Source organism: Rhincodon typus, chromosome 20, assembly GCF_021869965.1.
Source record: "Rhincodon typus isolate 14 chromosome 20, sRhiTyp1.1, whole genome shotgun sequence".
NCBI classification, from domain to species: domain Eukaryota; kingdom Metazoa; phylum Chordata; class Chondrichthyes; order Orectolobiformes; family Rhincodontidae; genus Rhincodon; species Rhincodon typus.
In genome coordinates, this window is record NC_063351.1 from 21,276,716 (window position 1) to 21,292,817 (window position 16,102).

Below are 16,102 nucleotides of genomic sequence, written 5' to 3' on the forward strand. Positions count from 1 at the left end.
CAATAATAAATAAACTCCTTGTCTCTGCAATACTTGAGTTTTAGTCTTATATAAACTTAATTTAATTTAAAAATGCCATTCCATTGGAACTCATTACCAAATCATTGATAAATAACTAAAATATCCTGAAACACATTGATCAGTTTCAATAAAGCATCTTGTCTTTCTATAGCATACCTAGGAAGTCTTGCTGACATCTTTCAACTGTCAGTTCGGTCACTAGATTTTTATAGGCCTTTGGAAAACAACTTACTTCAGCGAAATAATTGAAAATACATTGCAAGCCATTTCACAAAGTAATTTTTGCATTATTTTAAGTCCATTGGTGTCTGTGCTTTGGAGACTTTGACCAGTTTATGTATTAAAACCACTTTACCCAAACACTCTTGTCAGTGAGGCGAACAAAGGGACACAGAATTCAGTTTGCGGTTCAATTCGATTTTGTTAACAAAACATTCCACGTTAAAAGCACTGTGTGAGCATTTCCCAAATTCCACAAAATTTACTCTCTCTAGTCCTATGCATCTCAGTATATTATCCACAATGATCCACATAACTGAGCTAAGCCATTGAAATCTCTTTCCTCTCCTACGTAGGGCTCACTCTTTTCCATCAAGCTGGGTCTCACAGGTCAAGTCGGATCTCCTCCTGGGTCTTCTTGGATTGCTGCCTGATCCTCTGCCATGAGTCTTGCTGTGAACCTTCCTTGCGAGTCTTTGCTGAGTCTTCACTGAGTCTTTGAGTGAATGGTGCCCAGTTGTGTGTTCTTAACATCTCAGCCCTGACCTTCCAGAATGACCTGTGGCATTTGGCCAATCGGGTCATGAGTTAGGCTGAAATGATTCAATGGGGTTGTGCCATTGTTATCCAGTGCTATGCCACGAAGTGTAAAAGGCACATACTCAAGCATTCGAGATGCCAGAACATCTTATCAACACTTCTCCAATACACAATCCTTGGGCTGGCTGGAAATGGTTCCTTTTGAAACTTAGAAACCTTTTTGACCTTGGTTTCCACTGTTCTCTGTAGCTGATAACTGCTGGCTGTTGTTTAATTTAGTTTAGCCAATTTTCAGGCTCAATTTCCCTGGCTGTGGGTTGATCTACAATGTTCAATTTTGGGCCTTGGTCGCTTGGGCATACAATAATTAAGATGAATTCTATGAGTATTTTCTGTATCTAGTATGAAAATGAGTCTCCAAATTGTAATTGCTTCATTTAAATTATATGTTTCATATTAACTGATATAGATCATATAGAATGAAATAAAATAAATAACTAATTTAATAATTCCAATATTTTCTCTGAATAAAGGTTTGCAATGATTACTGTTTCTAACTGAACCATAACACTACTCATTTTGAATGGAAAATCTATCTGACATATTTATAATATCACTAATACAGTGACGAGAGGAAATCATTTCTGATGTCACAACGTACAATCTAAATTGTTACTAATGTCTGTAAGGTGCTTATAAATTGAGTTCTAACAGTTTAATTTTTATAATGCATGTATATGCTTTGCTGCCCTCAATGGGTAGAGAATAGAACTAAGTTACGTTGCTATATTTATAAAAACATTTTTTAAAAATACCATTTATTTTGTTCCATGCACTCATACCAAGTGCCAAATATTTATCAAAATATTAGAAGATCAATGAAGCATGAAGGCAGACCGGTTCAGTTAGGACAAGATTCGCTAGAGTTTAGAAGAACCAGGTGAATCTGTTAGAAACCTACAAAATTCTAATAGAATTAGACAGGATAAATGCAGAAATGACATTCCTGATGACAGGAGAGTCCCGAACCAGGAGTCACAGTTTAAGGATATGGGGTAGGTCATTTGGGGTGGTATGTGACTCAGTGGTTAGTATTACTGCCTCACAGTGCCAGGGACCTGAGTTCAATTTCAGCCTTGGGTGACTGTCTGTGTGGAGTTTACACATTCTCCCCATGTCTGTGTGGGTTTCCTCCCACAGTCCAAAGATGTATAGGTTAGGTGGATTGGTCATACTGAACATACTGGTCATGGAACACCGTAGTGTTTAGGGATATGTAGGCTAGGTGGACTAGCTATGGTAAATGTGGAGTTATGGTATTCAGTAGGGGTCTGGATGGAATGCTGTTCAGAGGGCCAATCTGCACTCAATGGTCTGAATGGCCTCCTACCACACTGAGATGAGGAGAAATTTCTTCACCCAGACAGTGGTATGCTTGTGGATTTCTCTGCCACAGAAAGCTCTTGAGGGCAAAACATTGTACGTTTTCAAAGAGTCAGATAGGGTTAAGAGGTATGGGGGTGAAAGCAGGAATAGGGTATTGAGTTGAATGATCAGCCATGATCATATTGAATGATGGAACAAGCTTGAAGGGCCAAATGGTCTATTCCAGCTTGTATATTCTATGTTTCTAGTAGTTAGATACATAATGCCATAAAATTTAAAGTCGACCATTTCTGTAGCCATTAGTACTAACAGCTAATTAAGTTGTAGTCATCAGTGTATTATGTTTTCTCATACACTTGACTGTGTTGCATGACTAACGTGCCAAAATCTATCAAGTTAATGCCTATGCTATTAGAATGCGTGCTGGTACTATTATGCTTGGTGTTCCTCTGAAGGAAAGAAGTAGATTTGTTGAACAAAATGACCTTTTTTTTAACATTTAGCTGGAAAACATCCATACTATTAATGGTTCACCAAGTGCAAAACATAGATTTTCTGATATAATTGTAATAATACTCAATGAAGGATGATACAATATTGTACCTTCTGCAACATGGCCTCAACCTACTCAATAGTCTTGGCCATGACAGCTATATTACAGCTTTTGTGCAATAAAGCTAAAAATTTCTATCTAAACAGTTTGCTGCATGCAGTCCAAGATTTAAAGAAGACTGCCAAAATGAGTTAAATATGCCCTGGTTTTGATGCCTGTCTGCCAGTAGCAGGAGAGTTGGCTTTATTGATCTTGCTGAGGTGAGTGCTTCTTGTAATTTTCAAAAGTTCTCTGTTAATCATGAAGGTCCTTTCAGACAATTGGTTAGGAGGTGCAAAATTGGCCAGGGCAACAACTTCTGAAGTTGTGCTCAACATCATAGAAGGCAAACAATTGTTTTGTAAATGAACCTTGCTGGAGGAAAATTGCAATTGCCAAGAAGAAATGCACATTGTTTGTATATAAATGTTCATCAATGGATACCTTACGAAAAGTCATTATTCTACTTCAGAAGTCTTTGAGAGCTGTGAAATCATCAGATTTCCCAGCTATAGGAGCGTTTTCCAAACCAGGGACAAAAACTCAGGAGGCAGGCAGGATTCAGGTAGGTGGAAGATGTTTATTCAAGCAGAAACCAATTTATGCAGGGAGAGGGTCAAAGAATCTTCCCCAAATCTGGCTCTGGAAGATGGATCAATGACACACCCTCTGCTTTTACAAAGAAATACAACATTTTTATACATTTTGTGTCACAGTAATCAAATACAATGTCATCACTGTCCTTGCCTCAACTCCAAACATGCAATCCAAACATCAATGATGGGCACTTCTATGGACAGCCCTAGGTTCCCATGATCTTATGGTATTAGCTAGACGTTGTAATCCCTAGGCCTTGGGATCTTCCTATACATTTGCATTCCAGAAATTTAATGGCTATACTCCTTTGGGTCTTTCTCAGGCTAGTTTATCTTTAAGGGCAGCTCAAATTCTATTACCCATTGTGTTTTGGTGCTGTCTGTTATCACATTCAGTTACTCCTTTTATTTTCCCACTGTCCCAATTACATAATGTAAAAACAAAATGTCAGTTAGTTTTAACTAATTGCTACAAGGTTAGGTTCTGTTTATAAAGTTAATTATAAGTATGATGTTATACAACTACTTCTACTGGTAGCATTTTGCAATTTATGGTTTGTGAACAATCTATCTTGTTCAGGTCGTAAGAGAAGGTGTCTCCTAAGGGTAGGTAATCTTTAGATCTAAGCTTAAATGTTATTTTTAAGACTTGTATTATATCCTGATTATGTTTTGAAACCAACTATGAGTAAAGCATTTTTTAGCTAGAAACTATTTAATATTGCTGGTGGTTTCAAAGAGGCAACAATTTACAACAAAATAACTTTAGCTGTTATCCTTGCAGCTACTCGAGGACCTATCTAGCACCTGACATTATTCATTTACTGGGACAATCACCCTTTCATTACTAAAACTGGAATTGGTCATTTATCTGTCCTAAGGCATCCTTTTTATCAGAATTGTCTTGGATGGGAACATACAACGTTCCTTTACTGACCTTCTAGCAGTTCTGTTCAAAGGTACTATTGTATTTCAGTGTGTGAGCAGGCTGCTTAGTTTTGCTTAGCTTCTGTCTGCCATCTTGTAAGCAGGCATGGGCCACTTAGTGTGTTCATGTACAAGTCACCTTATATAACCAGGTACAGGTCACCCTTACACCATCTCATACCTCCCTTGGCTTGTTGTAACTATTGCACTTTAAAAGCGGTTGTTTCCTTTGGCAGACTGGAGGGATACTGCTGTACAGAAGCTTAATGCCACTGGGCCCTTCATAATGATGGAAAGAGCTGACCCCATGCTAGGAGTGATCTGAGATCAAGGCTTTTTTTTGTGCCATTGCAGACTGGGCAAAGACAGTCTCCTTTGATATACACAGATAGAAATGGTGAGATATATAAATTCAGATCCTCAAGAATTGATAAGAGAAAACTAACTGCCAGGCTTATTGTTGAATCTGAAGATTTTGAACCTAAAGGAAATTGCTGTTTTCATCCTGAACATTGATTTTTTTCAAGGAATTCCTCTCTTCACAACTTTATTAGATACACTTATCGTAATACAGCAAATAACTGCAAGGAGGACATTTCTATCAAGAGAAAACTTTTGCAGACTGCAGAATCACACAGGAAAATAGGATATAGAAAATATTAAATACAAAAAGAAACAAATGCTCACTGCAAAATGAACACATTTCATCACCAATTTTACTGCTGTTGCTTTAAAGATTACGTAAAGCAGACTTGGCCTCCAGAAATTTCATGTATTCATTTTCTAAGGCTGAGATTCATGTTTGGGCAGAGCTTCACTGAATGCATTTTAAGTGGGTAATATTATTCAAACAATTATACAATTTAAATGAGGCTTCCACCCACCTGACAATAACAGAAATGTGCTAAGTTCTTTTTGACATCATGAGCTGCCAGGAAAGCAATGGAAAGACAACTCTTCCGCTATGTTTTGCAGAGAATGGACATCTTTAAATTGATTTTGCCTTATACCAGGCTTCAAAAAAAAGTATGATATTGACAGTAAATAGCAAAGTAAAAATAAATGTTCCTTCAATTTCTCCCTGGGATGTCTTTGAACTGATAACTGAAATGCTCCTCTTCCTGGAGAAAATGCAACTGAAAATTTCAGAATCCATTGTTCCATTTGCAGTCTGCAGTTCCTGCTGTTATTAAGTTATTATTGTCGTGAATTTCACAGTGACATATAATTCACTCAATAAGTAGGCAGTTTGAAGGTTTTTTTTTTAATGACGTATCACAACATTATCCCAAATTATACGTTATATGGATTGCTTTTCTCATGCAAAGTTTGGCTTCAGTTCTTGTAAGCTTGACATTTATTGCTAGGATAAAGTTACATTTGTTGAACTCAACTGTTCCTGCATGTCATAATTGCGGAGAGTTTGACTTCTTCTATTAAACATGCTCATTTTGAATTTGGTTGCAGGCTTACTTTACAAAACTCTGAGCACTTTTCGTACAAATTATTTTTGTCACCCATATGTTTAATTCAGCTGTTGAATCCAGTTTACAATATTTTAGGCCATTTTAAGGGGCAACTCACAAAACTAATTAACAATGTGGAATTAATTATCAGCAAACAGGGATTTCTTTTCTTCAATCTCAAATAGATCTCTTATTTCTTAAGTGAACACTTACATTTCTTAATGCCACATTATTCATAAAGCACATTAAACGATCAATCAAAAATCATTAGCATTTAGTGTGAGCCTGTTTCTGTCATAAGTCAAGCATCAAATCTCTGGCATCAACATGATTTGCAAAATACGTACTGTCCCTAAACCTGATTGACACAATTTCTACATTTCTGAAGGGAAGCGTCAATGTGTTTATTATCACGCATACAAATGCGAAAAAAGTAACATTTGACCTTCTGATACTGGTTCCCTGAAGCTCTTTGAGGTGAAGAACAGAGCCCAGAATTTGGAATGGAACTCATGAATTCCACCCCATTTAATATAGGACCGAAGCGTCAGCCTTCCTGCTCCTATGATGCTGCTTGGCCCGCTGTGTTCATCCAGCTCTACACCTTGTTATCTCAGATTCTCCAGCATCTGCAGTTCCTACTATCTCTAATATTTAAGTATACTATTTCGGGAAGCAGTAAATAATTTGAAGTTAAACTAATTTTTTTGTGCAAAGATATAAGCTAATTAAAGGCAGTATGTTTTGATTCTCTCTCTCAGGTACCTAACTGGTAAAATTATGAATACTACAAAGCAATATTTGTAGCAGATATCGCATGGCATTACATATCAGTAAAGTAACCTTCAAGTGTCTTTCTATTGTTAAGTGTTGTCTCTTTTGAAGTTGGGAATGATATGAGGGTGGATGGGGTGAGCAATGTGTCAAGGATAAGGAGTTGGAATAAAAAAAGTATAGCAGCAGGCAATCGGTAGAAATTGCAACACCAAAGAGGGAAGCTGGGAAGCAGTAGCATTGCACTGTTGGACCTATTGGAAGGAAGACCAAGAATTAGAGCAGATTAGGTGGAGGGGATAGCTGAGAAGTGAGCGCCACAGAGAAGCAAGATATTAAAGCTAAGTGGAGGAAGAGGCTAAGCAATAGAATGTAGGTGGAGGGATGTGAAATAGAGCACATCAGGAGGACTCCGGGAGTAAAATGGAATTCTCAATTGTAAAATAAATCTATAACTGTTTGTGGATGAAAATGAATTACACCTTTGCTCTAGGTATAGTTACTGAGCATGTACAAAAGGATCCGCAATGTATGGCATCAGATCACATGGAACGGGAACTGGAGTCTTTAGGGCTCCAGGTTAGATGTTTTCATACCATCATCTTTACCATCAGTTATGTTCAGTGAAGTCTATAACTATTCATTCAAAAAGCTATACGTTTTGCACTAATACGTACTAACTGCGGTGACCAGATCCACAGAACTGGCAGTAAGAACAGCCTGAAGTGATAGCAGATCACAAAGCCAATTGAGCAATCCAAACTCAGAGGTGGGGAAAATATGCAAAGTGAAGTACAGTGGTGGTAGGAGCTGGGTATGATGCACTTTGAGGTATACTTAGCACTAAACCACAGAACAGGAAAACTCTACCGAAGCTAAAGAAATAGGAGAAGATACATGGTAGAAAAAATGTTTAGTAACAGGAAGAAATTTATTGGCCACAATCTACTACACAGGTGAAAGTACTTAACAAAGATGGAGAAGAAAGAAGAACATAGCAAATAAACTGATAGCAAGTATATGAAAGAAAAGTACAGTCCAAGTTATGAATGAACTCCATTATCAGGAACCAAACTGTCCAGTTGAAAAGAGAGCCATGAGTGCAAAGAGAAAGATTAGGGTAAAGCTGTAGGAGCAGCACAGAAAATTAAATACAGACCACAGCAATTTGTGAGAGTCTCAGCAGTAGGGGACACAGAGCAGAAGGATGAACACTTCCTGTGGAATGTGACACATTCACAGCAGGAATACAACTTACTTGATGGTGCAGACCCAAAGGATGAAGTTTGATTTGGAGAAATTGCATTTACTGGCAGGGAAACTAGTATCTGATTGGATACCAGTGCAGCAGCTTAGACCCCTTGGGATGCCATAGTTCAAGCCAGGAATCTTCATGCTATCCTTCATTACATTTTGGAGTTGGGGAAGTACAAGAATTAGACCAGGATGCTAGATGCTGCTAAAATTGGATGCAATGGAAAAGAAATTAGAGACCTGATGATATGTAATTCCTAATCACTTCTTAACTAAGCAGAACTGCTCTCATACCTTTAAACAATTTTTGATTGGCATTGCAAGAGAGTGAGACGAACCCTCCATTTTTCTTGAAATCAAAACTAGAAACAGCAGGAAATGAAGGCAGCAAAGAATGCAATAGCCAGCCACCAGAGAGCATTCCAGTGATTATTTTCTCTTTCGGAATACAATTACAGAGAAATACAAGAGTCAGTCATTTACTTGAATTTGAAATTCTGGACCTTCCTTCACTTTTGGATTCCAGGGGCATTATTTTTGAAACCCTGTCAAGTCTTTTGATCAGAATCAGTCCTTGAAGAAGTGGAGTTGTATCATTGTCACCTGATAAAGGAATGCAGTAACACCACAGTTAGAGGAAGAATAGATAGCCAGACCATTACTGGGAAGCAAAAATTAACCTTGTAGCTAGTTAATCACTAAGAAAAGTAAGTGAAGCTACAGACAGTTAAGTAACTATAGAATCTGAGATCTGCAAAGTCATGGAGTTAAATGAAAGGTTCAGTCCTGCAGGAGAGTGGTCTCTGAGCTTGTCACAATGAGCAAAGAACAGCAAGGTGAATTTGATACCGTTCAAGAAAGTATTCAAACTTTGAAAGTAGGCCACCAAGAGGAAGTTCAACAACTGCAAGCAACTGACAATGACTTTTGTAAGGAAAAGGAAACACTCCAGTCCCAGCTGCATAAAGCCAACATTGAACATTCTGAGATCATTAATAGTCAGTTGAAATCTACTCATCAGCGAGATACGGAAATATTCAAAGGGTATTTCCGTAAAGAAGCAGAATCCCAGCTACCCCGTTCCTTCAACTGAGGAGTGCCTGAGAAAAGCTCGAAGACAAGCAACAAGTGAAACTTGTCCACACTAAATGAAAGCAAGAGTTGGTGAAATTTATTGACCTAAACAAGACTACTGAACAAGAAACTTAACTATTAAGAATCACACAACATGATTGTTATGACATGGACACAGACAGTCAAACCAAAGCACCCTTTCTATCAGTGTATTCGCAACACAGTAAAATTAAATGGCAAAGATCCCCAAATAGTCACTTGAATGATTCCTGACCAGACTTTTGGATAATTCACTTTCAGACACCAATTTCGTATCTTAAACAAAAGACGTAACAATTTATTAAATACAAACTAACATTAATAGAGAAAATTAAACAGCACAGTAAGCTGAGTAACATCTGTGCTTTAAAGCCAAAACATTTGTTTTCAGCTACTTTCACACAAAAGACAGACAAACAAACAAACACAGTTAAGGCATAAATAAAATAAAACAAAAAACTGGCCAGGTTACTTAAATGTCCTTCACAATGTATTGTTCACAGGCATAAATGTGGATTCCTTGGCTGTTTTTTTCCCCTAAAATGTTGATCAGGGTTGCCTGCTCAGTTCACCTAACCAAAGGCAACAAAACTTCTAACTCAGCTTCGTTCACTTTGGGCTTCCAGAAGTTGTTGTATCAGATTAGGCAGGGAGCTTTCAAATCTTCATGCTGTCTCAGCAGCAGCCCAGAACCATCTCGCAGAAAACATTGTTCAAATAAAACTTTAATTTTGGTTCCGCCCTGATAGACTGACTCTATCTGAGGCCTCAGTCACATTCAACAACTGCCATCGGTTTGAACATAGGGTCTCCTTCGACTTACTGGAACCAACTCCCAAGTGCTGACCATCTTGATAGCCAACTTCTGCTAACTATTTAAACACATTGCTCTTCCTGGGAGGAGGGATGATCACGTTGTCTGTTAGAACCTTTTAATCAAGATCCAGCCTGTAATTAGCCTAGTCTCACAAATGAAAAAAAGATGCCTGATGTGTTATTTTCTTAACCCAAAGATGTCTTAAAGTTCATCAGTCATTTCCAGTTTGTGATTCAAAATTGATAAAAGAATAAAGTAATGGAAAATCTAACACTATCAAGGGTTCCAACATTATCAAGCATCAGAGTGTGAAAAACCAATGGTTTCTGAGGGAAATGAACAGTTGTAGCAGCTACTGGCTAAGGCATCAGAGGAAAACAAAAACCTCCAAGCCCCTCACTCTAATATCAGCTAAGCTGGGACAGGTTCAAGGAAAGAGTCGAATTATAGAATGCAAACAAACACAACAGCTTCATAAACAGGCAGAGCTGTTAACAGTCTATGGGAAAGTTCTTAGAGAGAAAACCAACCTAAAGCCTACAGGAGCATTCCATTCGTCCTGTGACAGCCAGAGTTGTTACATAATTGGCACATCATAAAGATACCCTGATGGGAGAAAGCATTTCTTTTGCTGAAATATTCAAAAATCAAAATCACTGTGAATTATTAGCTGTGGAAAGCTTTCTGTTCCAACTATAAGTGCTGATAATCTATCTGAAAAAGAAATATATCTTTGTTTATCTTTGCAGAAAATTTTCTGGGAAAGCAAGCCTACTTTAACGAAAGAGATCAACGAGAAAATGATTACTTTTTGAAGATGGAATTTGAAATGTATGTCGTGTGGAAACCACTAGAAACAACTCTTTGGGAGAAGTAATAGTAACATGGAAAAAGGTAGGTTGATTAGGGAGAACTGACATTGGTTTTTAAAGGGGAAATCCATATTTAAGTAACTTGCTAGAGTATTTTGATGTAGTAACAGAAAGGGTCGAGGAAGGTAATGGTGTTGATGTGGTCTACATGGATCTTCAAAGGGCATTGGATACAGTGGCACACAACAGACTTATGGGAAAATTACAGCTCATGGAATAAAAGACACAGTTGCAACATGGATACAAAATTGTCTGAGTAACAGGAAACAGAGAGTAATGGTCAATGATAGTAGGAACTGCAAATGCTGGAGAATCCGAGACAACAAGGTGCAGGGCTGGATGAACACAGCAGGCCAAGCAGCATCATAGGAGCAGAAAGGCTGACGTTTCGGGCCTAGATCCTTCATCAGAAAAGGGGGAGGGGAAGGGGGTTCTGAAATAAATAGGGAGAGAGTGGGAGGCGGATAGAAGATGGATAGAGGAGAGGATAGGTGGAGAGAAACAAACAGATCGAAGAGGCGGGGATGGAGCCAGTAAAGGTGAGTGTAGGTGGGGAGTTAGGGAGGGGATAGGTCAGTCCAGGGAGGACGGACAGGTCAAGGGGGCAGGATGAGGTTAGTCAGTAGGAGGTGGGGGTGTGGCTTGAGGTGGGAGGAGGGGATAGGTGGGAGGAAGAACAGGTTAGGGAGGCAGGGACGAGCTGGACTGGTTTTGGGATGCGGTAGGGGGAGGGGAGATTTTGAAACTTGTGAAATCCACTTTGATACCATTGGGCTGCAGGGTTCCCAAGCGGAATATGAGTTGCTGTTCCTGCAACCTTCGGGTGGCATCGTTGTGGCACTGCAGGAAGCCCAGGATGGACATGTCGTCTGAGGAATGGGAGGGGGAGTTGAAATGGTTCGCGACTGGGAGGTGCAGTTGTTTATTGCGAACCAAGCGTAGGTGTTCTGCAAAGCGGTCCCCAAGCCTCCGCTTGGTTTCCCCGATGTAGAGGAAGCCACACCGGGTACAGCGGATGCAGTATACCACATTGGCAGATGTGCAGGTGAACATCTGCTTGATGTGGAAAGTCTTCTTGGGGCCTGGGATGGGGGTGAGGGAGGAGGTATGGGAGCAGGTGTAGCACTTCCTGCGGTTGCAGGGAAAAGTGCCGGGTGTGGTGGGGCTGGAGGGGAGTCTGGAGCGGACAAGGGAGTCACGGAGAGAGTGGTCCCTCCGGAAAGCAGATAAGGGTGGGGAGGGAAGGATGTCTTTGGTGGTGGGGTCGGATTGCAGATGGCGGAAGTGTCGGAGGATGATGCGTTGGATCCGGAGGTTGGTGGGGTGGTACGTGAGGACGAGGGGGATTCTTTTTTGGCTCTTATTGCGTGGACGGGGTGTGAGGGATGAGTTGCGGGAGATGTGGGAGACACGGTTGAGGGTGTTCTCGACCACTGAGGTGGGGAAGTTACGGTCCTTGAAAAACGAGGACAACTGAGATGTACGGGAGTGGAATGCCTCATCCTGGGAGCAGATGCGGTGGAGGCAAAGGAATTGGGAATAGGGGATAGCATTTTTGCAGGAAGGTGGGTGGGAGGAGGAGTATTCTAGGTAGCTGTGGAAGTCGGTGGGCTTGAAATGAATATCGGCTTCTAGGTGGTTGCCCGATATGGAGACAGAGAGGTCCAGGAAGGGGAGAGAGGTATTAGAGATGGTCCAGGTAAACTTAAGGTTGGGGTGGAAGGTGTTGGTGAAGTGGATGAACTGTTCGAGCTCCTCGTGGGAGCACGAGGCGGCGCCGATACAGTCATCAATGTAACGGAGGAAGAGGTGGGGTTTGGGGCCGGTGTAGGTACGGAAGAGGGATTGTTCCATGTAATCTACAAAGAGGCAGGCATAGCTTGGGCCCATGCAGGTACCCATGGCCACCCCCTTTGTCTGTAGGAAGTGGGAGGAATTGAAAGAGAAGTTGTTGAGGGTGAGGACGAGTTCGGCTAAGCGGTTGAGGGTGTCAGTGGAGGGGGACTGGTCGGGCCTGCGGGACAGGAAGAAGCGGAGGACCAGTAATGGTCAATGCATATTTTTCAATCTGGAGGAAGGTTTTAGTGCCATCCCCAGGATTGATGTTGGGACTCTTGCTTTTTAAATACATATTAATCATCTAGATCTGGTGTGCAATTTCAAAGTTTGTAGATGATACAATAATTAGAAGCATTGTAAACTACAAGGAGGACAGTGTTGAATTCCCAAAAAATACAGAGTGTTCATGAGGAATTGAGATTTCTGTACAAAATAGCACGAGAAACAGGTCAAACAATAGCCAAGTGAAGTCTTGGTGAAACACAAGGGATTCACTTACTGATGACAGAGCCATGACAGACATGTGGAGCAACCCAGGTCACAGAGAACTAGATGTTAGCAGGTTAGGTTTATCAGGGTGGTGCTGAGTGACAAGGATAGAGCATGGTTCTCAGTGACAAACCCCCATACCCCGCTTCAACAGCACACCACCCCAAACCCCAACATGTCTTCCTCAATCAGGCATGAAGTATTAATTCGCCTCTCTAGAACCCAATTAGAAGTACAATTAACTTGCCCTCTCTCTAACTTTTTAAGATTTCAAATTATAAAAGCCCTTGTCTGTTGGGTGACCATTGTGGAGGAAGAACACTTCTTTGGATGCAGCTGAAGCCAGACAGAAGAGGAAGACCTGTAAGCTTACAGGACTGTTGGCACCCAGTCTGTGAGCCTGCCTGTAGTGCTGGCACCCAGTCTGTAAGCCTGCCTGTAGTGCTGGCACCCAGTCTGTGAGCCTGCCTGTAGTGCTGGCACCCGGTCTGTAAGCCTGCCTGTAGTGCTGGCACCCGGTCTGTGAGCCTGCCTGTCGTGCTGGCACCCAGTCTGTGAGCCTGCCTGTCGTGCTGGCACCCGGTCTGTGAGCCTGCCTGTCGTGCTGGCACCCAGTCTGTGAGCCTGCCTGTAGTGTTGGCACCCAGTCTGCCACGAGGATGACTTATGCAAGGTTACATTGATCCCCAGGAGGCCTGGGGGATGCCTGAAAGGTCAGAGGCCATTCGTATACGTTTAACATGGTGAGGGAGAGCACAACAACTTAGACATCCCGCTGGCAGACTGTTAATTATCGAAGAATAAAAGTTAATGTTGGTGTAAATGTTCAAAGTAAGACCATGACAGGTTGTAGCTTTTTTTTCTCCTCGATTTTATGCAATTCTGAAACTCTTGAAGCAAAATTTTATTATTTATAGTAAAGAAATATCCGCCAATCAAGATGTAGTAAAAATCCTTCAGTCGTACTCAAACCAAAGAGCTACTTACCTTGTAGAAATCTCTAGAACCCAATACAGCTGTGGAGTTTGGTCCAGCACAGTTCAACTGTAAGAATTATCTCATTTTACTGATCATCCGTCTCGAGCTTGTAAAAATGCCATCATGCTGCATCACACCGAATTTGGTAAGTGGGTAACCTTCAGAGAAGGATGCTTGCTTTGGAGTAGCTGGTGAACAATCATCTCAAGAACTAATTACAGTGTGGAAGACTCACATAAGCTAACACCTGAGGGTAATCCACAAGCAACACAGAGCATGCAGACATCTGATAGAAAATTGCAATTGCAAAGAATAGACGTAAAACAGCTGAGCTGATAGTGCAGTTTAAGAAAAATAGAAAAAATAACTCTTGGCTGAATTGTGCAAATTACTTCATCCACGGCATGATGAAATAGAGAATGTACTTCAAGAAGCAATTGTCATCAGCCAATTCACCTTGCTTCAATCTTCTCTGCCCTTAATTTAAAATCAAAGCTCCACATAATAGAAGGGTACTAAATGCAATCGAATATGGATCCCAGCTTAGAAAGTCATTTTATTTTGGAGACTGGTTGGAGATTAGAGAAAAGTGAATAACTTAAACTATGCAGATAACATTGAACTATTCTGATTCATATTGATTCATATATATTTGGCAGCACTTATTTGCAATAATGCACATTGGCTGACAGTTTCACATATAATTAATGATTGAGGCCTGAGCCCTTCTATGCTTCTAATGTGCAGTAAAATTTATAATGGTATGACCAAAGTTATTTTTAAAAAATTAAAGTCAATTAATTAAAGCAAGTCTCTGCAAGTCACCAGATATCATAAAAAAATCATCTAATTCACTGATACCCTTCAAAGAACACTGGCTGACCAACATGTGACTGCAGACCTAAAGCAATGTGTTTGACTCTTAATTCCTCTTTGAAATGGTCTAAGAAACTATTTGGTTATGTCAAATACCACTGACAATTTGGATTAGAATACAACTAAATGTATTATTCATGACTGATCCAGGCATAAGACAAAGGCTTGACAGCTCAATCAACCCTTCAAATATTTCTCACTAAATATTGCCAAAATTGGAAGACCTATGATTTTCCAAGAGTGATTTAAAGCCAATGTTCTAGAGTCCTCTATCAATATTCCTGGGTATGCCCTACGCCACTTGCAGGAAAATAAACCAAGGTGGTAGGACAGTGGTATACAAGTTAGGAAGGAGTGGCTAGGATCTCATTAAGTCTCATAGCATCAGATCAAACCTCCTGCTGATTACCAACAATCTCTCCCTTAACTGATTAATCAGTACTCCTCCTCCACATTGAAACTTACTTGGGTGAGACACCAAGAACAGTAAGGATATAGAATATGTTCTGGGTGGAAGTGTCAATGTCCATTATGAAAGATGGCTTAGTACCACCACTGCTGACTGAACTGAATGAGTCCTGAAATACATATGTGACAGATTGTGCTTACACTTAGACATAGTGAGAGAACAAACATGAGGGACAAAACCTACTTGAAACAAAACCTTACCATTCACTGCACTGCATATTGACTCTCCATGACATTAGTGGTTGGATTGACCAAGTTCCTCATGGAAATGAAGGGCAATCTCCACATTGTGAATCTCCTGGCTATTGCTGCATAGTAATATGACCATGCCAAATATCATAGACTTAGATCAAATCTATCAGCTCAAAGTTGGGCTTATGAAAGGAACCATAGGCCATAATCAGCAGCAGAATTATATTTAACTACAGTCTGTAATCTCAACACCTGGCAAATCCCTCACTCTATTATTACCAGCAACTCAATTCAACAACCCTGGTTCAATCATGGTTCAAATGTCTGGAACAAAATATGGAGGAGACTGTCCACATTCTCACTAGAGTAGTGGCTCCAACAAGTTAACACATGACCAGAAATGGTGGCAGCCAGTTTGGTGTCAGAGATCCTGTTGAACTAAGCGGTCAGTGGCTGCCGGATGTATGTTTGGAACTGTACTGCATGGTCTACCCACAGCTTCTCAGTATCAATAGCAAGATGAGAGGGACACAAGATACCTCAACCTCACTCCATGTTTCTTCGATCTATCCCCTCTGCCAGTGACACTCCCCCCAGTCACCTGCAACAGCTCAGGCAGAGGAAGGTGCGCTTGCCCCTTTCAAGCCTGAAGGATAGCTCTTAGGCCCAAAGCCCCAGAGATT